Source organism: Sinohyriopsis cumingii, chromosome 15 (genome assembly GCF_028554795.1).
Source record: "Sinohyriopsis cumingii isolate HCF-2022 chromosome 15, ASM2855479v2, whole genome shotgun sequence".
In the NCBI taxonomy this organism is placed as follows: Eukaryota; Metazoa; Mollusca; class Bivalvia; order Unionida; family Unionidae; genus Sinohyriopsis; species Sinohyriopsis cumingii.
The window spans coordinates 28,458,149-28,485,581 of record NC_142975.1 but is presented as its reverse complement, the minus strand read 5'-3'; positions in this window follow the sequence as shown (position 1 = coordinate 28,485,581).

The window sequence follows — 27,433 nt, the reverse complement described above, 5'->3', positions numbered from 1 at the left end:
CCGGACAGTTAGGAACCAATACCAGTCACGGTATTACGTACGAGGATTATGCAGGAGACTACGCTTTGTGGGTTTTCGATTTCACTCCAGACCAAGGCAGCGACGAGGGACATTTCCACCCTATAAAATCCGACCAGATTCGTGTGGAAATTCAGTTTAAAGACCAAGACCCTGATGAAACGGTGAACGTCATCCTGTATGCAGAATTCGATAATACCATAGAAATCAACAGTTTGAGAGAAGTCATCCTAGATTACTAGAAACCATGGAAGACTGTTATCCCTCTTTACCTAGTGGAGAAACTTTTAGTGTTGCATTGTTGTTAAAAAATGTTAGAGTTGTTGTTGTTTAGTGTTAAGTGATTTTTGAATAAAAAATGTTGTGTTTTGAAAAAAATTGTTTGATGTTATATTGTTTAATTATTGTTAAAAATGTTAGAGTTGTTGTTTAGTGTTAAGTGATTTTTGAATAAAAAATGTTGTGTTTTGAAAAGAATGCCTTTGTCTTTTGTTTAGCTATAAGAATGTTGGATTGATGCTCTTTCATTTCTTACTATCCCTCTCATGACACTCACTGAACGTTGCGACTCAAAACCCGTGTGGGGGATGTTTTCCTTCACGTCCGCGCTTTGACTTTAAGAACCGGGTTGTTTCCAGTCTAACCATCCATTGTCGACTCATCCTCCTAAGAAGATGTGCTCCAAACTAGCTAAACTCAACGAAGCCTACGTGAATTTGCATAGGGTCAGACACAGTCTGATACCGAAGCCAGAAGAAATAGAGAATGTGAGAATGTTAAAAATCACTGAAGACCTGATAGAAGAGCTCTTCAGAGAAGAAATGAACAGGGAAAAAGAAGAATGGACAGAGAAGTACAGACTTCAGAGAGAGCAGCAACAACAACAAGAAGAGCAACAGCAGCAACCTGAAGCTGACAGAGGCTTTGTCGATTGTCGTATCGACACCACAGAGTTCTTCTTCTCTTTCCGAAGAAGCAGACCTATCGCCAGAAAGTCTATCCTCAGAGGACATCGCATTCTTAGAAACTAAAAAGAATGCCATAGCAAACAAAAAAAAACAGCCCTTTTCAGGGCTACCCAATACTCTAGAAAAGAAATAACAATCGATTTGCCAATGTGTGTAGGTAGAGTAGTGTGAAAATAAACACTAACTCTTTTTTTAAAAAAATGTGAGGGTATGTGTTTGTGTGTTTGTGTTTGTAAGTGGTTAAGTAAGTTGGTATGGATAGTAGATTAAAATGATGTCTTTTTTTTGGTGTTTGAGGTGTAAATTTGGGGTTAGATTGGATTGCTTTGCGTATGTGGATAGTCTATTGAAGTGATTTATAAAAAATTTTAAAATAATGATGGGTAGCATAAAAAGTGAGTGAGTGTTTCTTTTAGGTCCGCGCGTTGTTGTTTTTTGGTCATGATGTAGGTAAGATCAATTTTATGTTTTTAGGGGATGTTTTCCTTCACGTCCGCCATTTCACTATAAATTGAAACTCGTTCGGCAGTCCAGCTACCCTTGTTGATTGATCAACACCAAAAATGAACACGAGACTGGAGAAACTGTTGGAACTTCATGTGCATCTGGAATATGCCAGGCGCATATTAAATGAACTGGCCGCGGAAGCCATTGTGGAGGAGGGAAGGATAAGAGAGGAGGAGGAAAGAAGAAACAAAGAAGAGGAGGAGAGAAGATATAAAGAAGAAGAGGAAAGAAGATACAAAGAGGAGGAGAGAAGATACAAAGAAGAGGAGGAGGAGGAAAAGGAGAGAAGAAGAAGAAATTTCAGAATCCCAGAGAGCGAGAAATGGGATTCTGAAGCGACATATCCTGCCTCTGCTCTCTCCCCCAAAAAGGTAAAAAGTAACTGGGGGACAAGATGTGTATGTGGCGCTAGGCCTGGAAGGTGCCACCATTAACCAGGTGTATATGAAGTTCAAAAAAAAACCCAGCCCTTTTCAGGGCTACCCAATACTCTAGAAAAGAAATAACAATCGATTTGCCAATGTGTGTAGGTAGAGTAGTGTGATTATAAACACTAACTCTTTTTTAAGATAGTGTGAGGGTATGTGTTTGTGTGTTGGTGCTTGTAAGAGCTCAGGTATGTTTGTGGGAATAGTAGATTATGGGTTTCTTTATTGTTTCTTAGTGTAGGTGAAGAGTATAGTTAGGGTTCTGTAAGCGCTCACGTACGATTGTGTGGATAGTAGATTATGGATTAGTTTATTGTTCTTAGCGTATGTGTTTGTGTGTTTGTGTTTGTGTGTTTGTGTTTTGTGTGTTTGTGTTTGTGTTTGTAGCCGCTCACGTACGATTGTGTGAATAGTAGATTATGGATTTGTTTATTGTTCTTAGCGTATGTGAAGAGTATAGTTTGGGTTTTGTAAGCGCTCACGTAAGATTGTGTGGATAGTAGATTATGGATTTTGTTTATTGTTTCTTAGCGTATGTGGAGAGTATAGTTTGGGTTTTTATTATATGAAATGAGAAAGTATAGTTTGGGTTTTATTATATGAAATGAAAAAGTAGGGGGATGTTTTCCTTCACGTTCGCGCGTTGTTTGGTCATGATCTAGGTAAGTTCAATTTTACGTTTTAGGGGGATGTTTTCCTTCACGTACGCGCTTTAAGTATAAGAACCCATACTATTCGTCGTTCAAACCATTCTGCAAAGAATAAAAAAAGAAGATGGCTTCTAACCAAATGGACAAAATACAAACATTACAAGACGTTTTAGACAACTTAGGAATGATGGAGCAGATGTTAATAAGACTGGTTGAAGACCATTATTCCTATAGTCCCCATCGTGTAAAGATGGAAATTAATAACTTAAAAAAGGTACAGGACAAGATTAGTGGTGTCATGAAAGAGATAAAGGAGGAGAAGGAGGATGAAGAGGAAAGAATAAGAATAAGCAAATGGAACGAAAAGATTGAAAAAGAAGAAGAAAATGAGAAGAGGAAGAAAGAAGAGGAGGAAGAGAAGAAGAAGAAAGAAGAGCAGGAGAAAAAGAAAGAGAAGAAGAGAAAGAGTGTTGGAGATAAAATAAGAACTTGGTGGAGAAAAAGAAGAAATTAGAAGCAGAAGAAGAAGAAGAAAACCCAAAGGCCCTTTTCAGGGCCAGCCATATTTCTCGAAAAGAGATAGCCTTCCCATTGCCTACCCCTTTTTTAAATTTAAATTTAAATTTAAAAAAAAATACCATATTCAATTCCCCTTGTCGCTAAACAGACCCACACTATAGTTCCATGTTAAATTCCCCTTGTCGCTAGAGTGACCCACGATTTTTCTCCATGTTAATTTCCCTTGTCGCCAGATTGTCCCACGATTTTTCTCCATGTTAATTTTCCATTGTCGCTAGAGTTGCCCAAGGGGTCTTGTAATGATAATTCCCATTGTCGCTAGGGTGCCCCCATTTACTACTTTTGTATCATTATATAAGGCCTTGGCATTCCATTGAAGCCGAAATAACAAAATGGGGACGTACCTGTTTCGAGGTGTGTCCCCGGTCTGTTGGTGTGTATTCAAAATGATGACTCCGTTTCGCGCCTTTTACACACACACACACACACACACACACACACACACACGCTGTAATATCTTAAATGAAGAATCAGTCTTCTTTACTGTGTTCAGTACATGATTTCGGCTATAATTATTTATTCCAATTATTTATCTCTGGTATTACAAAGTGCTCAATAATATTCTTGGTCAGTGATATTAACCTGGGAATTAGTTAATTCAAACAAGGATATATCGGGTTATATTTATGTGATTCATCGAAAGACTTGGCACATCATAACACTTCAGGCACTTGTTACGTTGCATTTCGAGACTACACGCACATTTATGATGTTTCTATAATAATGAATTTGTATTATTTCGATCCAAGCGGTTGTATCTCTTGACTCATCGGTATTTTTGTACAAGTATGAATGAGCATGCAACACACAAGTTTAATAAAGAAATATAAAACAGCGATGTACGTCTTGCCACGCGTGTGTGTGTGTGTGTGTGTGTCTGTGTCTGTGTCTATGTGATTCGCTTTTTAAGGTAGCTTTAAATATTTCAAGTCATATCGCTACAATGCCTGCAATGTGGCAGTTTATAGTGATGTCTAGCACTGGGGCATCATACCGAAGACATGTAGCATCATGTCCCACTAAGTCACATGATCCTGAAACCAGGCCAACCAGTCCAAACACTAACATCATAATGCTGAGCGACAGGCGATGCCATTTTTTATAAGTCTTTGGCATGACTCGGCGGGGATTCGAACCCGCAACCTCCCGCATCCGACGTAGACGCTCTAATCACTTAGGCCACGGGATAGGCCCATAAAATAGCAACGTTACATTATATGTTAATGATATACGACGAGATGTAAAAAGATTTCATTAAAAAGCCTCGTCTCCTTTTTAATGAAAAATGTATACAATGAGTGATAAATCATTCATACAGCGTAGATACTATACATACATACCTCACATCCCTGCCGATTGTGTTCGCAACAAATTCTAGTTATATGCCTTCTGTGGCTATTTTTATTGTATATTAATGGATACATGTATTAATAATCCCCGTTTTCTACATGAATTTAATATGGTACTCAATTTTATCGCAATCATTTCTTTTTTTCCGTTCCCAAAACCCATCTCATGTTGTAAGGACAAAATACGCAGAAATCTGGAGTGAGAGAGAAAAAGAATTTCTACTGGATGAAAACACTGAAATAGAACTTACGTTAAGTAACCTCCAATAATATGGTTCGTTGTAAGCGTATGCCTTGGGATCTATTTACAATGTTTATGTAATGAATGATACAGAGTTGCAAAACGTGTCGCCTGTCTTGGTAACGTGGTAAATATAATGTTATGTATTTTATTTTTTTTTATTTTTTTTTTTTTGTTTCTTTCCTAGACCTATTTTAATGTTCTGAAAATAGATTATTATTAATTAAATATGAAATGTCCAAAGCCAATCCACCACACTCTCCCCACCTCTCTATCTCTGTCACTCTCTCTCTGTCTCTCTCTCTCTCCCTCTCTCGAGCATCGTAACAAGGGAGATACAGCCGAAATCCATAAAAACCGACTCTCGTTTCCATTTAATAAAAGATGTATATATCATATGTGTTCGTTGATTGATACACCCTGAATACTTTATATAAATATATATATATAAATAAATAAATAAATATCTATATATATATATATATATATATATATATATATATATATATATATATATATATATATAGATATATGTGTGTGTGTGTGTGTGCGTGTGTTTATGTGTGTGTGCGTGTACGAGTGTGCGCGCGCCTGTCTGTTTGTGTGTGTGTGTGTGTGTGTGTGTGTGTGTAAATTTAATTTTATCGCAATCATTTCTTTTTGCCGTTCCCAAAACCGCTCTGACGTTTTAAGGACAAAACACATATAAATCTGGTGTGAGAGAGACAAAGAATTTGTACTGGATGAAAACCTTGAAAAAGAACTTGTATCAAGTAACCTCCAAAAATATGGTTCGTTGCAAGGGTATCGGTGCACTTTCCTTGGGATTTATTTACAATGTTTATGTATTAAATGATACAAAGTTGCAAACAATGTCGTCTTTCTCCGTTATGTGGTAAACATACTGTGATGTATTTAATCTTTTTTTTTTGTTCCTGTTTCTTAAACCTATTTTAATGTTCTGAAAATCGATTATTATTAATTAAATTTGATAATGTCCAAGCCCCACCCACCACTCACTCTCTCTCTCTCTCTCTCTCTCTCTCTCTCTCTCTCTCTCTCCCAAGAGCTTCCTAGCAAGATCGGGCGAAAATTCATGAAAAGCGAAACTCGTTTCCGTTTAATTAAAGCTGTATACATCGTGCGTGTTCGATCATTGATACACCGTTAATGCTTTCTATATATATATATATATATATATATATATATATATATATATATATATATATATATATATATATATATATATAAGTGTGTGTGTGTGTGTGTGGACGCACGCACCCACCCCGCTTCATGTATTTAAATTTTTTAGTAAACTCAGCAGAATATTGCGTATGTGCAATATTTATTCCTTTTTTTTTCAAGTCCTCTCGCATCGTCTTAATCGACGATCTTTAGGTAATGCATTACTTACTCTATGATAAGGATGAAGGGATATGTGTCTGTGTCTGTCTGTGTGGTGAATCCCTTAGGCTAGCTTGATGATTTAATGATAACACACAAAATATGTTGGACGATTTGCTTTATTCTCTGAATCAGGATAATTCACATCGTTAAAACATAATAAATTTATTGAGACAGAATTACTCTCTCTCTCTCTCTCTCTCTCTGTCTCTCTCTCTCTCATATACATGGATAAATGAAATTATCATGATCAATATTCAGTGGCACGGCCTTTGCTGGCCAAATCAATGTTGTAGACGTGATTCGCTTTATTCATTATGATTTCACTAGAACAAAAATTAATGAATTTCTATGTATAAACAATATTTACATTTTTGTTAGAAATACCCGATAATTGTTATTCGGCTACTACCGTCTGCAGCTTTTCTTTAAAACAAGTCGGGCTTCAGAGCTCACACACTTTACGGGGAAAAATCCGATTTCGTTCTTACTAAAAGGAAAGGTTCTCTTATAAAAGCCGAGTGCCAGTCCAAGTTCATTGGCATCCGTCAGTTGATTGACCACCATCCCTGTGGATAAAATGTTGATACATTAGAACATTTTGTTTCAGTGAGTTAAGTTATTGTTAAAAGTATGCAGCAGCAACACGTTTTTACCTGTATTTTTCCTTCTATATTTACAGTCAGTAGAAAGGAGCTTTATGTCTATTTCGTGTTACGAGGAGGATTTAAATCCTGGTTTGAATTTATAAATAGTACTTGTTGAAAAGAAGAAAGAAGAAAAAAACTTTTCATTTTACCTGCCTTTATCCCGCTGGGTCATTTACAGATACAACTAAGTCACATATATCTACCTAGATTTGCAGAATTGTATCTCTTTGGTCAAAAGGACGCTACCGATTGACGATAAAATTAGTGAAGATACAGAGAGAAAATCTAATACTTTTCAGACTGTACTAAGTAATGTTATCCCTTTGATAAACAAAGAAATAAATCACCACCACCAATAACAGTAACATCCTGAGGACGGGCAATATATTACAAAGATTGTCACAAAGGCTGCATCAGAACAATGTTTACTGTATTTCTCAATTGCCAAACACGATAGTCATTTCAAATGCAATAAAAACTGACCATATTAGAACAATATGCTTTCAGAATGTATTAAAATGGGATTTGCTTCTCTGCAAATCAAATATTATGAAATCTTACCTTTCTTGCATTTGAGCTCGTGTTTTCCATTGGCCTTATGGTCATGTACAACTGTCACTTGTTGTTTGAGAGGTGTAGACAAGTCTGAAAGATTTAATGAGATATGCACATGTTTCTGTATTAAAAATAACTTCAGCTGATTAACTGCGATGTTTCAATCATTTGCCGATTGGTCGAAATGTTAGAACAATTGTACCGTATGTTGGAAAGTCAGACAACCGGTATAGCACACAATGACACTCTCGCTTTGCGCCTCTCCTGCTTCATATTAATATCTTCAAACATATTTATTTATTTATTTATCTATTTTAATTTATTTATCGATTTTAATATCTAACCTGATGATGTCACTTGGGACTGCTTTGTATCTTGGTCGACTTCATGCCATTTAAAGCCTAGAGGCAGAAACACGGAGTCAGCAAGACCAGAATACTCTGTAGAACAAGATAACGACAATTATTGATAGCGATAATGGTGTCCTTCAAAATAGACGAAAGCGACGAAAAACCAATATGCATTAACTGTTGATGCATGTTAAGTTCGTAGACGTTTACGTTACGCGTTGACATTGGTTGAGTTCTGCACCTGTAGAAGTACACGCTGGTAATACTAGATGTCACAATTATTAACATTTTTCGTTGTGGACATTTCTTGTCAAATATTTGTTGCATTATGAACGTATTATTAGGAACTTCATATTACAGTGTACATGCTGAAATATCTACTTACCCATATATGACTCAATGTCATTCGTCTTCTCTCTCATGGATCTTACTTTCGGTTCAAATCCAAGAACTTGTTTTACGTCTACACCAATGTCAGTGTTCCTCTATTTTGAAAAAGAAATAAATACATAACCGTTTTACCTAATTAGTTTGTAACCTATGGGACTGTATCCGCAGCAAATGAGTGGTTCTCATTAAACTACTTAGAATTTAAAGGTTGGCTTCAAGTTGTGAAACTGGTTTTACATATAAAGGAGTTGAATATAAAGATACGAATGCTGCAATATTAAAATTTAGTTCCTATATCAAAGCAAACTAGGAAGAAGAGGGAAATAAAAGTGGGTAAAAGATTATACATTATAATGCCCCATCATGAGTAAGAATCAGAAAGAACATTGCATTATAGTCTATTCGTTTTAGGGTCAATCATTAAAAAGTCTATACAAGAAACGAAATTTTTACGAAATCTTCATCCAAACTCTCTAAAAGCGTTGAAGAAATTAAATTATGTAAATTTCCTTGAAAGAATGACGAAAACAAGTATGATAAAACACTGTACAGTATAAATTGAATCATTTTTGATAAAATATCATCATTTATTGCTTACATTTGTTTGTATTGTTGTGAATATTCGTCTGTTGCACTCAAAAAATGTTTCAACTGCATCATGTGCATTGATACCAAGGACACGCTTTAAGGTACCTCGATATCGATTTCTGTAATAATAATAATAATAATTAGGATGACACTGATTATACTTTTTCAAGCCTTTTAGGAAAGAAAGCAAAAATATGGTTAAGAAAAGATTCTCGCTTCAGTGGTTCGTTAAAAATTAATGTTGTTCAATTGACTTTAGAAGGTCAATTACAGTGACCAAGGTTTCATGGGTGTGATACAGCTTAATCCATATACACAGTTACAAAGCATTTTCTTTTCTGTCAATGGGTATAGTGCTAAAGAGGATACAGACTGGCCATGTGGCCATGAAGGAGGAAGACAAATTTCATAGTTAATAACGAATATATATAAACAAAGTGTCAGTACTTTCAAAATGGAAGAAGATAAAGATGAGCGAAATTATCTCTCTTATGGTAAGATAAGGCTCCTCGGCTAACTGCAGATAGAGGAATGTCACTCTCCAATTAGACATCATGTAAATTACAGAGAAAATTCAAAAGAAAGAAATTAAGCAAATAGAAAAAAAAATCATTACATAAATCACAACTGTTTCACAGTTTAGTAAATGTAGAAAAACTATATAGTATAGCACGATTCACGATAAAGATTCTACCTAAATATCTTTAAAAGAAACTATAGGTTATTGCAATTGCATACAGAATGCATTCATACCCAACACTTTTTTCGGTGGAAGTGAAGGAAGGTTCGATGTACCGAGAGAGCTGTGTTCTCCATGTGTCGAGAAAATACTGTATTTTTCTCACGGCTACTCGCTTGGACACATATTCGTATTTCTCCATAACCTAACAGAAAGGTGGATAGGGAGATTGAAAGAATAAACAATAAATACATAGGCATATCGGCAGTACCTTCAAGTTCTATACTGTGCATTGTTTACATGGTTTAGAGAAGAAACATATGATAAGGATTGTATATAGAAGACAGGATTATAAGAATTATAGTGGGGAAACATGATTATAGTAACTTGGAGGTTTCAGTGTAACAAATGAACACGTATACAAGTAAGCTGAAGAACAATATAAATTTTTCATGCATTGTAACTGAGGAAAGACGGCAGCAAAAGCCGTGATCACTTTGTATGTCTTGTGAAAAATCTCCAGTTTTTATACGTACAAGTGTAAGTGATGGTTAGTCCAAGACTGCTGGTTTCTCTTGGGTTCTCAGGTTTCCTCCACCTTAAGTCGCTTCATGCCCACATCTGGGCCACTGAGAATGTGCTATATGAGTTATCTGAAGTTACTCTTCAACGCATGTAACAATAAGTGAACATGAAAAAGAAACAGCATTACCGTGGTCATCTTCACCTTCGCATTCTGCTCTAATTCTAGGGCTTTCACAAAGCGGTTGGCGGCTTCCTTGGCCTTGACCGTAAGGGCCTGTTTTAAGACCTCCTTGGATCCCGTTTGGGACTCTAGGCGGGTTAACGCGTTCTTATACATCTGTAAAAAATAAATAAATAAAGAAATTAAATTGTTTTAAAAGCATAACGAATCTCCATAATGTCCGTTAATCTAATCAGTTAATGCAACTGATGACCAATAGATTACAAATATAAGAAAACATTTTTCTGCCGACTTGTAGAATTATGATATTACATCTCATCATCGTTGTTGTAGTCATTGTCATTATTATTATTATTATTATTATTATTATTCTCGACATTATTGATGGTGTTTGTCATAAAAGAAAATTACGATCATTCAAATTAGGTACTAATGAATATACGTGATGAAAAATACTTCTACAAAAGAAATATTGCATTGCATGCATAGATGTACATGGTTACATGATACTAAAATTACAAAATTTTGCCTTGACCGCCTGAAGAATTCCAGTGCAGTAAAACCGTTTTGTTGGAATGAACAAAGAAACAATATTGTTAAAGACTTCTGTTCAATGCTCTAAGAAATGGCGCTGTCTGTTTATCCAGATGAATATAGATACATAATATTCTCGTATTCTCGCCCGCTGCCTCTCCTTGGTCTGTCCGTATGCCTGTATGTATGTTTTTCTGGTCTTCTTAAGGGCTTTTCTCAGAATGTTCAAAATCATTTTCTCCTCGGAACATAAAGAGATTCTGAAATGGAACATTGTAAAGTCTTTACCAAATTAAGGATGTTTTGAGAATATTTAAATAACTTGTAAGCCACAAGACAAATATACATCTAAGCTGTATGAAAAGAAACTAAAAGGAAATTCCAAATGTCACTAAACTTTGGGAAACATTTTAGGTTTTGCTTACAGAGGAAATCTTCGGTCTCGTGTAGATCACTTACGATTACATCGCTTTTATTATCAATTAAGTTCCAAATTTAATTGATATAAAACTCAGCTTGAATCTTTACAGTAAAAGAGAAACGTTGTAAATTTAAATTCTATTAAAAAGGAAACGAATTTATCCAAGCAGCAGATAAGCTTTAACATAATTTGGACACACGAATTCCATCCCATTTCAAACACCAGTCATCAAATATCTAGTTTTCTATTAATCAAACAGACCATCGATCAATATTAGCATGAAACGGAAGACGAAAAACTTGACTTCAAAAATAAAATTATAAAGAGTAGATTTCAAGACATATGGTGCACTAGAACAAATTATACTGCCTATACTAACTTCCTTAAGACTCTGGATGCGTCCAGGCATATAGAGACGTCCTTTTCGACATCCAAATGTTGCATAGCAACACCATAAAAGAAGGAAGAGAAAGCTCTCGAGATGACAGGATAATCTGAAGTAACGAAAAGCAAGCGTTACAAATTGTAACCTTTGAAGATTGAAAATAATAAATTAAATAAGTACAATTTAACTGTCAATTACCAAAGGTGATGTAGGAGGAGATATGTCAGATATATGTCAATTACTTGTAATATGTTACGAGAGAGAGAGAGAGAGAGAGAGAGAGAGAGAGAGAGATGCGGGGCGATGGGTACCTCTGGCCATGTCCAGACGTGTTTGAAGTTTCTCGTTCCAGGCCAGAGCCTTCGTCTCACACCAATCTTGGCTGAGAGCTCTCTCCTCTAGAACATCCACCCAGAAGTCAAAGTCACTTAAACAGAAATAGGAAATATAATGAGTTACATATAAATATAATCAATCGGATTAAAATTATTCATAAGTCTGCTTAATTACATTATCTTCACGTGAAAACTATCGGAACATTTTCTTCCAGTCAAGTGAGTGGTGTGTTTTTTAATTTGCTGATGGGGCCTTCAAAACGAAAAGAGCTGTGCTTCGACTCTACAGTTCCGGTTAGTTTGATTGACCGAGTGCAATGATGTTTGTCTACCGATTGAAATCCGTCATGTGCTTTTAAATAGTGTTAGTTTTCCGGTTTCCATTATCTAAACTTTCACATTAATCTGTCATTATATATATTTATTTAGATCTAGATAAATAAGGAATTAAACGGAACCTTTAAACTTGAGCGATGGAAAAAGAAATATGGTCCTACAGTAGGAAAAGGAAAAGAGCACTTATTTTGCCAGTATTTCTTTGATTTCATTTGAAGCTACTTATGGTTGTCGGGTCATACTGAAATAATCAAGCACCATTCGTGTAATATAATGAAACCAATGCGTTCCTTTACAGAGCTCTATTTTGATGACTATGTAATGGAAAGAATGGCAACAATTTCTCTTTGATCTTGCGATTCATAATCAATTTAAATAATGTTAATGCAAATGCACATGCCGAATCTCTTTTCCGACCTACTTACCATAAACAAAAGGTTAACTATTGATAGTAGCGTTTGGTTAGCTCAAATACCATGTAAATGGCGGGGGTAGGGGTCAATTTGTGAGGAAAGAGTCATCCAACCATTCATTTGCTTTCAAAATTATATAGTATTATTTATAAATTACTCACGTTAATGCTGAATATGACTCCGGGAGATCACTCATTACTTGAAAATCCACCATTTCATCAAATTTCAAAAGAATAGACTTGGAAAATCAAAGATTTCTTTCTGTCAACGTGAATACGTACAGCAAGCTTTGTGCACAACGTAAGGGTAAGAAACATCCTCTTGGAAACGCTGCGTCATAGATTACGTCACTAATGAGTGACGAAGTTTTTCGTCATTCTCAATTAAACGTTTCGACGCAGGCCTCTCGCTGATGATGATTTTGATTATAATTGGTAGCTTGAACGAAGAACAGAAAGCTAATTAAATATAAACTGTTTGTTTTCATTTCTCTTTTTCAGTCCGATGAAAGCAATGTCTAAAACTATAATTTGCAAGCTGCATTTTCATTGCTTGTTGCAGTTTTCCATAAACATAGACATACCCACACCTTCCCCACTCATTTCCTATAACTTCGTCTCACAGCACACACATTTTTAAGCCACGCGATAACTTGCTTGAAGAGCTTCTCAACAGCTCCAGCATACCTTCAAATATTAGCTCCGCACCTATTTTCATTTTCTTCTTCTTTTATCGCGGGGATGGTAGTGGGTGGGTGATGAGAGCATATTTTTAACTACTTTTTATCTTTTGTTTGTTTAAGTTTATTTAATTTTCTTTGGATCTATGAGCAATACATAAGCTGGATGCTTATGGTAGGTAAAATTCAGACGTAGGTAATATATTTGCACTTTATTTCTAGCCATATTTGCTACTATTGCGATCAATTTAATTTGTAATTGTTAGTTTTTAAACCATGATTGTAAGTTTTAATTGTATTTTATATTTGACCCTGTCCAAAATCAAGTTCATACAGTACCTGACCAATAATGTTTATTTTGAAGGCAAATAATACGTAGCTAACATATTATTATATGCTAGTGTCGGTTAAATATTAGTGCAATCCCTTTCATTAATAAGCCAATGCATGATAAGATCTCTTCAATATGAAACACACCAAAAGTTTATTTTGTATGATGGCGTGGTTTAATTTTAGTGAGCTCAGGTCAGTGTCCCTGGTGTCAAATAGTCCCTATTAAAATCTAATTGTGTGGATCGATTGTGTGACGCCATGTGCAGAGAGAGAGAGAGAGAGAGAGAAAGAGACAGAGAGAGAGAGAGAGAGAGAGAGAGAGAGAGAGAATATAAAAAGGTACTGACTAAACGACATATTTGATAATTTACCTCTGAGTCAAACAAAATGTATCTGATTGTTTTCTTTCACATTATGTACACTTCAGCCAGCATGGACATTTATTATACATCGAGAAACACTAAATTTGAGTATCAAAGCTTGTATTTTCAGCGTCGTGACTGCTGCCATGAACAGGAACTTACAAAATTATTTTTATTTCCTATTGGCTCAATCTTAACTTGTTGGATTTAACTCTAATGCAATTAATTGTATGAAATAAATGGTATTATGTTTTGGTCACCATGTAGACTGTTCGTTATTATGCTTCTAACTACATTTGAATAAACTTTTGAATCAATGATGATATTTTCCAACATATTTCTTATCCAAATGTGCATGGCTCAGAGTTAAATAGGAGATAAAATATACAAGCTCAGATGAATTGCTAGAATCTCTTGTCCATCGTAAAAACCGTGCATAATATCTGCATGAAACCTTTTATTCAGTTTTCTTGGTTCCCGATCTACTTTGGCGAAATGTGTTATGAACGTTGAACTACCCATTAATAAACATATTTATCAATATTACCCTCTGTGTTTAACTAGAAAATATATCATATATATTTTGTCTATGTTTGTATAAATGATTTAGATCCTGTTAGCTCTTCTTCATGCTATCTTCGGTCAGTAATTCGGAAGTGATATGTGCAAGCCGCCAGCACAACAGTGTGAATTTTTACCGTGTAAACGGGGACGCAGTTTTCCGACTGATACACACTAGGCTTTGAATCGAGTGGGACGTGTGTATTATTGTGCATAGCATGATGTGAAATAATACCCATAAAATGGAGACATGCTCAGATACGCTTATTTTAAGGTTTGTATCATTATATAAGGCCTTGGCATTCCATTGAAGCCGAAATAACAAAATGGGGACGTCCCTGTTTCGATGTGTCCCCGGTCTGTTGGTGTGTATTCACAATGATGACTCCGTTTCGCGCCTTTTACACACACACACACACACACACACACACACACACACACACACACACACGCTGTAATATCTTAAATGAAGAATCAGTCTTCTTTACTGTGTTCAGTACTTGATTTCGGCTATAATTATTTATTCCAATTATTTATCTCTGGTATTACAAAGTGCTCAATAATATTTTTGGTCAGTGATATTAACCTGGGAATTAGTTAATTCAAACAAGGATATATCGGGTTATATTTCTGTGATTCATCGAAAGACTTGGCATATCATAACATTTCAGGCATTTGTTACGTTGCATTTCGAGACTACACGCACATTTATGATGTTTCTATAATAATGAATTTGTATTATTTCGATCAAAGCGGTTGTATCTCTTGACTCATCGGTATTTTTGTACAAGCTTGAATGAGCATGCAACACACAAGTTTAATAAAGAAATATAAAACAGCGATGTACGTCTTGCCACTCGCGTGTGTGTTTGTGTGTGTGTGTGTGTGTGTGTGTGTCTATGTGATTCGCTTTATAAGGTAGCTTTAAATATTTCAATTCATATCGCTACATTGATTGCAATGTGGCAGTTTATAGTGATGTCTAGCACTGGGGCATCATACCGAAGACATGTAGCATCATGTCCCACTAAGTCACATGATCCTGAAACCAGGCCAACCAGTCCAAACACTAACATCATAATGCTGAGCGACAGGCGATGCCATTTTTTAAGTCTTTGGCATGACTCGGCGGGGATTCGAACCCGCAACCTCCCGCATCCGACGTAGACGCTCTAATCACTTATGCCACGGGATATGCCCATAAAATAGCAACGTTACATTATATGTTAATGATATACGAGGAGATGTAAAAAGATTTCATTAAAAAGCCTCGTCTCCTTTTTAATGAAAAATGTATACAATGAGTGATAAATCATTCATACAGTGTAGATACTATACATACATACCTCACATCCCTGCCGATTGTGTTCGCAACAAATTCTAGTTATATGCCTTCTGTGGCTATTTTTATTGTATATTAATGTATACATGTATTAATAATCCCCATTTTCTACATGAATTTAATATGGTACTCAATTTTATCGCAATCATTTCTTTTTTTCCGTTCCCAAAACCCATCTCATGTCATAAGGACAAAATACGCAGAAATCTGGAGTGAGAGAGAAAAAGAATTTGTACTGGATGAAAACACTGAAATAGAACTTACGTTAAGTAACCTCCAACAATATGGTTCGTTGTAAGTGTATGCTTTGGGATCTATTTACAATGTTTATGTAATGAATGATACAGAGTTTTAAAACGTGTCGCCTGTCTCGGTTACGTGGTAAATATAATGTTATGTATTTTATTTTTTTTTGTTTTTTTCCTAAATCTATTTTAATGTTCTGAAAATAGATTATTATTAATTAAATATGAAATGTCCAAAGTCAATCCACCACACTCTCCCCACCTCTCTATCTCTGTCACTCTCTCTCTCTCTGTCTCTCTCTGTCTCTGTCTCTCTCCCTCTCTCGAGCATCGTAACAAGGGAGATACAGCCGAAATCCATAAAAACCGACTCTCGTTTCCATTTAATAAAAGATGTATACATCATATGTCTTCGATGATTGATACACCGTGCATCCTTTATATATATATATATATATATATATATATATATATATATATATATATATATATATATATAGATAGATAGATAGATAGATAGATAGATAGATATAGATATATATGTGTGTGTGTGTTTATGTGTGTGTGCGTGTACGAGTGCGAGCGCGCCTGTCAGTTTCTGTGTGTGTGTGTGTGTGTGTGTGTGTGTGTGTGTAAATTTAATGTGGTATTCAGTTTTATCGCAATCATTTCTTTTTGCCGTTCCCAAAACCGCTCTGACGTTTTAAGGACAAAACACATATAAGTCTGGTGTGAGAGAGACAAAGAATTTGTACTGGATGAAAACCTTGAAAAAGAACTTGTATCAAGTAACCTCCAACAATATGGTTCGTTGCAAGGGTATCGGTGCACTTTCCTTGGGATTTATTTACAATGTTTATGTATTAAATGATACAAAGTTGCAAGCAATGTCGTCTTTCTCCGTTATGTGGTAAACATACTGTGATGTATTTAATCTTTTTTTTTTGTTCTTGTTTCTTAAACCTATTTTAATGTTCTGAAAATCGATTATTATTAATTAAATTTGATAATGTCCAAGTCCCACCCACCACTGTCTCTCTCTCTCTCTCTCTCTCTCTCTCTCTCCCTCTCTCTCTCTCTCTCCCAAGAGCTTCCTAGCAAGGTCGGGCGAAAATTCATGAAAAGCGAAACTCGTTTCCGTTTAATTAAAGCTGTATACATCGTGTGTGTTCGATCATTAATACACCGTTAATGCTTTATATATATATATGAGTGTGTGTGTGTGTGTGTGTGTGTGTGTGTATGTGTGTTTGCACGCACGCACGCCCGCCGGTTCATGTATTTAAATTTTTTAGTAAACTCAGCAGAATATTGCGTATGTGCAATATTTATTCCTTTTTTTTCAAGTCCTCTCGCATCGTCTCAATCGACGATCTTTAGGTAATGCATTACTCACTCTATGATAAGGATGAATGGATATGTGTCTGTGTCTGTCTGTGTGGTGAATCCCTTAGGTTAGCTTGATGATTTAATGATAACACACAAAATATGTTAGACGATTTTCTTTATTCTCTGAATCAGGATAATTCACATCGGAAAAACATAATAAATTTATTGAGACAGAATTACTCTCTCTCTCTCTCTCTCTCTCTCTCTCTCTCTCTCATATACATGGATAAATGAAATTATCATGATCAATATTCAGTGGCACGGCCTTTGCTGGCCAAATCAATGTTGTAGACGTCATTCGCATTATTCATTATGATTTCACTAGAACAAAAATTAATGAATTTCTATGTATAAACAATATTTACATTTTTGTTAGAAATACCCGATAATTGTTATTCGGCTGCTACCGTCTGCAGCTTTTCTTTAAAACAAGTCGGGCTTCAGAGCTCACACACTTTACGGGGAAAAATCCGATTTCGTTCTTACTAAAAGGAAAGGTTCTCTTATAAAAGCCGAGTGCCAGTCCAAGTTCATTGGCATCCGTCAGTTGATTGACCACCATCCCTGTGGATAAAATGTTGATACATTAGAACATTTTGTTTCAGTGAGTTAAGTTATTGTTAAAAGTATGCAGCAGCAACACGTTTTTACCTGTATTTTTCCTTCTATATTTACAGTCAGTAGAAAGGAGCTTTATGTCTATTTCGTGTTACGAGGAGGATTTAAATCCTGGTTTGAATTTATTAATAGTACTTGTTGAAAAGAAGAAAGAAGAAAAAAACTTTTCATTTTACCTGCCTTTATCCCGCTGGGTCATTTACAGATACAACTAAGTCACATATATCTACCTAGATTTGCAGAATTGTATCTCTTTGGTCAAAATGACGCTACCGATTGACGATAAAATTAGTGAAGATACAGAGAGAAAATCTAATACTTTTCAGACTGTACTAAGTAATGTTATCCCTTTGATAAACAAAGAAATAAATCACCACCACCAATAACAGTAACATCCTGAGGACGGGCAATATATACAAAGATTGTCACAAAGGCTGCATCAGAACAATGTTTACTGTATTTCTCAATTGCCAAACACGATAGTCATTTCAAATGCAATAAAAACTGACCATATTAGAACAATATGCTTTCAGAATGTATTAAAATGGGATTTGCTTCTCTGCAAATCAAATATTATGAAATCTTGCCTTTCTTGCATTTGAGCTCGTGTTTTCCATTGGCCTTATGGTCATGTACAACTGTCACTTGTTGTTTGAGAGGTGTAGACAAGTCTGAAAGATTTAATGAGATATGCACATGTTTCTGTATTAAAAATAACTTCAGCTAATTAACTGCGATGTTTCAATCATTTGCCGATTGGTCGAAATGTTAGAACAATTGTACCGTATGTTGGAAAGTCAGACAACCGGTATAGCACACAATGACACTCTCGCTTTGCGCCTCTCCTGCTTCATATTAATATCTTCAAAGATATTTATTTATTTATTTATTTATTTATTTATTTATTTATCTATTTTAATTTATTTATCGATTTTAATATCTAACCTGATGATGTCACTTGGGACTGCTTTGTATCTTGGTCGACTTCATGCCATTTAAAGCCTGGAGGCAGAAACACGGAGTCAGCAAGACCAGAATACTCTGTAGAACAAGATAACGACAATTATTGATAGCGATAATGGTGTCCTTCAAAATAGACGAAAGCGACGAAAAACCAATATGCATTAACTGTTGATGCATGTTAAGTTCGTAGACGTTTACGTTACGCGTTGACATTGGTTGAGTTCTGCACCTGTAGAAGTACACGCTGGTAATACTAGATGTCACAATTATTAACATTTTTCGTTGTGGACATTTCTTGTCAAATATTTGTTGCATTATGAACGTATTATTAGGAACTTCATATTACAGTGTACATGCTGAAATATCTACTTACCCATATATGACTCAATGTCATTCGTCTTCTCTGTCATGGATCTTACTTTCGGTTCAAATCCAAGAACTTGTTTTACGTCTACACCAATGTCAGTGTTCCTCTATTTTGAAAAAGAAATAAATACATAACCGTTTTACCTAATTAGTTTGTAACCTATGGGACTGTATCCGCAGCAAATGAGTGGTTCTCATTAAACTACTTAGAATTTAAAGGTTGGCTTCAAGTTGTGAAACATATAAAGGAGTTGAATATAAAGATACGAATGCTGCAATATTAAAATTTAGTTCCTATATCAAAGCAAACTAGGAAGAAGAGGGAAACAAAAGTGGGTAAAAGATTATACATTATAATGCCCCATCATGAGTAAGAATCAGAAAGAACATTGCATTATAGTCTATTCGTTTTAGGGTCAATCATTAAAAAGTCTATACAAGAGACGAAATTTTCACGAAATCTTCATCCAAACTCTCTAAAAGCGTTGAAGAAATTAAATGATGTAAATTTCCTTGAAAGAATGACGAAAACAAGTATGATAAAACACTGTACAGTATAAATTGAATCATTTTTGATAAAATATCATCATTTATTGCTTACATTTGTTTGTATTGTTGTGAATATTCGTCTGTTGCACTCAAAAAATGTTTCAACTGCATCATGTGCATTGATACCAAGGACACGCTTTAAGGTACCTCGATATCGATTTCTGTAATAATAATAATAATAATTAGGATGACACTGATTATACTTTTTCAAGCCTTTTAGGAAAGAAAGCAAAAATATGGTTAAGAAAAGATTCTCGCTTCAGTGGTTCGTTAAAAATTAATGTTGTTCAATTGACTTTAGAAGGTCAATTACAGTGACCAAGGTTTCATGGGTGTGATACAGCTTAATCCATATATACAGTTACAAAGCATTTTCTTTTCTGTCAATGGGTATAGTGCTAAAGAGGATACAGACTGGCCATGTGGCCATGAAGGAGGAAGACAAATTTCATAGTTAATAACGAATATATATAAACAAAGTGTCATTACTTTCAAAATGGAAGAAGATAAAGATGAGCGAAATTATCTCTCTTATGGTAAGATAAGGCTCCTTGGCTAACTGCAGATAGAGGAATGTCACTCTCCAATTAGACATCATGTAGATTACAGAGAAAATTCAAAAGAAAGAAATTAAGCAAATAGAAAAAAAAAATCATTACATAAATCACAACTGTTTTACTCCATTCACAGTTTAGTAAATGTAGAAAAACTATATAGTATAGCACGATTCACGATAAAGATTCTACCTAAATATCTTTAAAAGAAACTATAGGTTATTGCAATTGCATACAGAATGCATTCATACCCAACACTTTTTTCGGTGGAAGTGAAGGAAGGTTCGATGTACCGAGAGAGCTGTGTTCTCCATGTGTCGAGAAAATACTGTATTTTTCTCACGGCTACTCGCTTGGACACATATTCGTATTTCTCCATAACCTAACAGAAAGGTGGATAGGGAGATAGATTAAGAATAGGGGATTGGAGAATACCTCCACTGATCGATTTTCCTTCTTTCTATACAATAGAATGTTATTGAAAGAATAAACAATAAATACATAGGCATATCGGCAGTACCTTCAAGTTCTATACTGTGCATTGTTTACATGGTTTAGAGAAGAAACAGATGATAAGGATTGTATATAGAAGACAGGATTATAAGAATTATAGTGGGGAAACATGATTATAGTAACTTGGAGGTTTCAGTGTAACAAATGAACACGTATACAAGTAAGCTGAAGAACAATATACATTTTTCATGCATTGTAACTGAGGAAAGACGGCAGCAAAAGCCGTGATCACTTTGTATGTCTTGTGAAAAATCTCCAGTTTTTACACGTACAAGTGTAAGTGATGGTCAGTCCAAGACTGCTGGTTTATCTTGGGTTCTCAGGTTTCCTCCACCTTAAGTCGCTTCATGCACACATCTGGGCCACTGAGAGTGTGCTATATGAGTTATCTGAAGTTACTCTTCAACGCATGTAACAATAAGTGAACATGAAAAAGAAACAGCATTACCGTGGTCATCTTCACCTTCGCATTCTGCTCTAATTCTAGGGCTTTCACAAAGCGGTTGGCGGCTTCCTTGGCCTTGACCGTAAGGGCCTGTTTTAAGACCTCCTTGGATCCCGTTTGGGACTCTAGGCGGGTTAACGCGTTCTTATACATCTGTAAAAAATAAATAAATAAAGAAATTAAATTGTTTTAAAAGCATAACGAATCTCCATAATGTCCGTTAATCTAATCAGTTAATGCAACTGATGACCAATAGATTACAAATATAAGAAAACATTTTTCTGCCGACTTGTAGAATTATGATATTACATCTCATCATCGTTGTTGTAGTCATTGTCATTATTATTATTATTATTATTATTATTATTATTATTCTCGACATTATTGATGGTGTTTGTCATAAAAGAAAATTACGATCATTCAAATTAGGTACTAATGAATATACGTGATGAAAAATACTTCTACAAAAGAAATATTGCATTGCATGCATAGATGTACATGGTTACATGATACTAAAATTACAAAATTTTGCCTTGACCGCCTGAAGAATTCCTGTGCAGTAAAACCGTTTTGTTGGAATGAACAAAGAAACAATATTGTTAAAGACTTCTGTTCAATGCTCTAAGAAATGGCGCTGTCTGTTTATCCAGATGAATATAGATACATAATATTCTCGTATTCTCACCCGCCGCCTCTCCTCGGTCTGTCCGTATGCCTGTATGTATGTTTTTCTGGTCTTCTTAAGGGCTTTTCTCAGAATGTTCAAAATCATCTTCTCCTCGGAACATAAAGAGAATCTGAAATGGAACATTGTAAAGTATTTACCAAAATAAGGATGTTTTGAGAACATTTAAATAACTTGTAAGCCACAAGACAAATATACATCTAAGCTGTATGAAAAGAAACTAAAAGGAAATTCCAAATGTCACTAAACTTTGGGAAACATTTTAGGTTTTGCTTACAGAGGAAATCTTCGGTCTCGTGTAGATCACTTACGATTACATCGCTTTTATTATCAATTAAGTTCCAAATTTAATTGATATAAAACTCAGCTTGAATCTTTACAGTAAAAGAGAAACGTTGTAAATTTAAATTCTATTAAAAAGGAAACGAATTTATCCAAGCAGCAGATAAGCTTTAACATAATTTGGACACACGAATTCCATCCCATTTCAAACACCAGTCATCAAATATCTAGTTTTCTATTAATCAAACAGACCATCGATCAATATGTGCATGAAACGGAAGACGAAACCCTTGACTTCAAAAATAAAATTATAAAGAGTAGATTTCAAGACATATGGTGCACTAGAACAAATTATACTGCCTATACTAACTTCCTTAAGACTCTGCATGCGTCCAGGCATATAGAGACGTCCTTTTCGACATCCAAATGTTGCATAGCAACACCATAAAAGAAGGAAGAGAAAGCTCTCGAGATGACAGGATAATCTGAAGTAACGAAAAGCAAGCGTTACAAATTGTAACCTTTGAAGATTGAAAATAATAAATTAAATAAGTACAATTTAACTGTCAATTACCAAAGGTGATGTAGGAGGAGATATGTCAGATATATGTCAATTACTTGTAATATGTTACTATTGAGAGAGAGAGAGAGAAAGAGAGAGAGAGAGGGAGAGAGAGAGAGATGCCGGGCGATGGGTACCTCTGGCCATGTCCAGACGTGTTTGAAGTTTCTCGTTCCAGGCCAGAGCCTTCGTCTCACACCAATCTTGGCTGAGAGCTCTCTCCTCTAGAACATCCACCCAGAAGTCAAAGTCACTTAAACAGAAATAGGAAATATAATGAGTTACATATAAATATAATCAATCGGATTAAAATTATTCATAAGTCTGCTTAATTACATTATCTTCACGTGAAAACTATCGGAACATTTTCTTCCAGTCAAGTGAGTGGTGTGTTTTTTAATTTGCTGATGGGGCCTTCAAAACGAAAAGAGCTGTGCTTCGACTCTACAGTTCCGGTTAGTTTGATTGACCGAGTGCAATGATGTTTGTCTACCGACTGAAATCCGTCATGTGCTTTTTAATAGTGTTAGTTTTCCGGTTTCCATTATCTAAACTTTCACATTAATCTGTCATTATATATATTTATTTAGATCTAGATAAATAAGGAATTAAACGGAACCTTTAAACTTGAGCGATGGAAAAAGAAATATGGTCCTACAGTAGGAAAAGGAAAAGAGCACTTATTTTGCCAGTATTTCTTTGATTTCATTTGAAGCTACTTATGGTTGTCGGGTCATACTGAAATAATCAAGCACCATTCGTGTAATATAATGAAACCAATGCGTTCCTTTACAGAGCTCTATTTTGATGACTATGTAATGGAAAGAATGGCAACAATTTCTCTTTGATCTTGCGATTCATAATCAATTTAAATAATGTTAATGCAAATGTACATGCCGAATCTCTTTTCCGACCTACTTACCATAAACAAAAGGTTAACTATTGATAGTAGCGTTTGGTTAGCTCCAATACCATGTAAATAGCGGGGGTACGGGTCAATTTGTGAGGAAAGAGTCATCCAACCATTCATTTGCTTTCAAAATTATATAGTATTATTGATAAATTACTCACGTTAATGCTGAATATGACTCCGGGAGATCACTCATTACTTGAAAATCCACCATTTCATCAAATTTCAAAAGAATAGACTTGGAAAATCAAAGATTTCTTTCTGTCAACGTGAATACGTACAGCAAGCTTTGTGCACAACGTAAGGGTAAGAAACATCCTCTTGGAAACGCTGCGTCATAGATTACGTCACTAATGAGTGACGAAGTTTTTCGTCATTCTCAATTAAACGTTTCGACGCAGGCCTCTCGCTGATGATGATTTTGATTATAATTGGTAGCTTGAACGAAGAACAGAAAGCTAATTAAATATTAACTGTTTGTTTTCATTTCTCTTTTTCAGTCCGATGAAAGCAATATCTAAAACTATAATTTGCAAGCTGCATTTTCATTGCTTGTTGCAGTTTTCCATCAACATAGACATACCCACACCTTCCCCACTCATTTCCTATAACTTCGTCTCACAGCACACACATTTTTAAGCCACGCGATAACTTGCTTAAAGAGCTTCTCAACAGCTCCAGCATACCTTCAAATATTAGCTCCGCACCTATTTTCATTTTCTTCTTCTTTTATCGCGGGGGTGGTAGTGGGTGGGTGATGAGAGCATATTTTTAACTACTTTTTATCTTTTGTTTGTTTAAGTTTATTTAATTTTCTTTGGATCTATGAGCAATTGTATGAGCAATGGATTCTTATCGTAGGTAAAATTCAGACGTAGGTAATATATTTGCACTTTATTTCTAGCCATATTTGCTACTATTGCGATCAATTCAATTTGTAATTGTTAGTTTTTAAACCATGATTGTAAGTTTTAATTGTATTTTATATTTGACCCTGTCCAAAATCAAGTTCATACAGTACCTGACCAATAATGTTTATTTTGAAGGCAAATAATACGTAGCTAACATATTATTATATGCTAGTGTCGGTTAAATATTAGTGCAATCCCTTTCATTAATAAGCCAATGCATGATAAGATCTCTTCAATATGAAACACACCAAAAGTTTATTTTGTATGATGGCGTGGTTTAATTTTAGTGAGCTCAGGTCAGTGTCCCTGGTGTCAAATAGTCCCTATTAAAATCTAATTGTGTGGATCGATTGTGTGACGCCATGTGCAGAGAGAGAGAGAGAGAGAGAGAGAGAGAGAGAGAGAATATAAAAAGGTACTGACTAAACGACATATTTGATAATTTACCTCTGAGTCAAACAAAATGTATCTGATTGTTTTCTTTCACATTATGTACACTTCAGCCAGCATGGACATTTATTATACATCGAGAAACACTAAATTTGAGTATCAAAGCTTGTATTTTCAGCGTCGTGACTGCTGCCATGAACAGGAACTTACAAAATTATTTTTATTTCCTATTGGCTCAATCTTAACTTGTTGGATTTAACTCTAATGCAATTAATTGTATGAAATAAATGGTATTATGTTTTGGTCACCATGTAGACTGTTCGTTATTATGCTTCTAACTACATTTGAATAAACTTTTGAATCAATGATGATATTTTCCAACATATTTCTTATCCAAATGTGCATGGCTCAGAGTTAAATAGGAGATAAAATATACAAGCTCAGATGAATTGCTAGAATCTCTTGTCCATCGTAAAAACCGTGCATAATATCTGCATGAAACCTTTTATTCAGTTCTCTTGGTTCCCGATCTACTTTGGCGAAATGTATTATGAACGTTGAACTACCCATTAATAAACATATTTATCAATATTACCCTCTGTGTTTAAATAGAAAATATATCATATATATTTTGTCTATGTTTGTATAAATGATTTAGATCCTGTTAGCTCTTCTTCATGCTATCTTCGGTCAGTAATTCGGAAGTGATATGTGCAAGCCGCCAGCACAACAGTGTGAATTTTTACCGTGTAAACGGGGACGCAGTTTTCCGACTGATACACACTAGGCTTTGAATCGAGTGGGACGTGTGTATTATTGTGCATAGCATGATGTGAAATAATACCCATAAAATGGAGACATGCTCAGATACGCTTATTTTAAGGTTTGTATCATTATATAAGGCCTTGGCATTCCATTGAAGCCGAAATAACAAAATGGGGACGTCCCTGTTTCGATGTGTCCCCGGTCTGTTGGTGTGTATTCACAATGATGACTCCGTTTCGCGCCTTTTACACACAGACGCACACACACACACACACACACACACACACACACACACACGCTGTAATATCTTAAATGAAGAATCAGTCTTCTTTACTGTGTTCAGTACTTGATTTCGGCTATAATTATTTATTCCAAAATATTTATCTCTGGTATTACAAAGTGCTCAATAATATTTTTGGTCAGTGATATTAACCTGGGAATTAGTTAATTCAAACAAGGATATATCGGGTTATATTTCTGTGATTCATCGAAAGACTTGGCACATCATAACACTTCAGGCACTTGTTACGTTGCATTTCGAGACTACACGCACATTTATGATGTTTCTATAATAATGAATTTGTATTATTTCGATCAAAGCGGTTGTATCTCTTGACTCATCGGTATTTTTGTACAAGCTTGAATGAGCATGCAACACACAAGTTTAAAAAAGAAATATAAAACAGCGATGTACGTCTTGCCACTCGCGTGTGTGTGTGTGTGTGTATGTGTGTGTGTGTGTGTCTATGTGATTCGCTTTATAAGGTAGCTTTAAATATTTCAATTCATATCGCTACAATGCCTGCAATGTGGCAGTTTATAGTGATGTCTAGCACTGGGGCATCATACCGAAGACATGTAGCATCATGTCCCACTAAGTCACATGATCCTGAAACCAGGCCAACCAGTCCAAACACTAACATCATAATGCTGAGCGACAGGCGATGCCATTTTTTTAAGTCTTTGGCATGACTCGGCGGGGATTCGAACCCGCAACCTCCCGCATCCGACGTAGAAGCTCTAATCACTTAGGCCACGGGATAGGCCCATAAAATAGCAACGTTACATTATATGTTAATGATATACGACGAGATGTAAAAAGATTTCATTAAAAAGCCTCGTCTCCTTTTTAATGAAAAATGTATACAATGAGTGATAAATCATTCATACAGCGTAGATACTATACATACATACCTCACATCCCTGCCGATTGTGTTCGCAACAAATTCTAGTTATATGCCTTCTGTGTCTATTTTTATTGTATATTAATGGATACATGTATTAATAATCCCCGTTTTCTACATGAATGTAATATGGTACTGAATTTTATCGCAATCATTTCTTTTTTTCCGTTCCCAAAACCCATCTCATGTTATAAGGACAAAATACGCAGAAATCTGGAGTGAGAGAGAAAAAGAATTTGTACTGGATGAAAACACTGAAACGGAACTTACGTTAAGTAACCTCCAACAATATGGTTCGTTGTAAGTGTATGCCTTGGGATCTATTTACAATGTTTATGT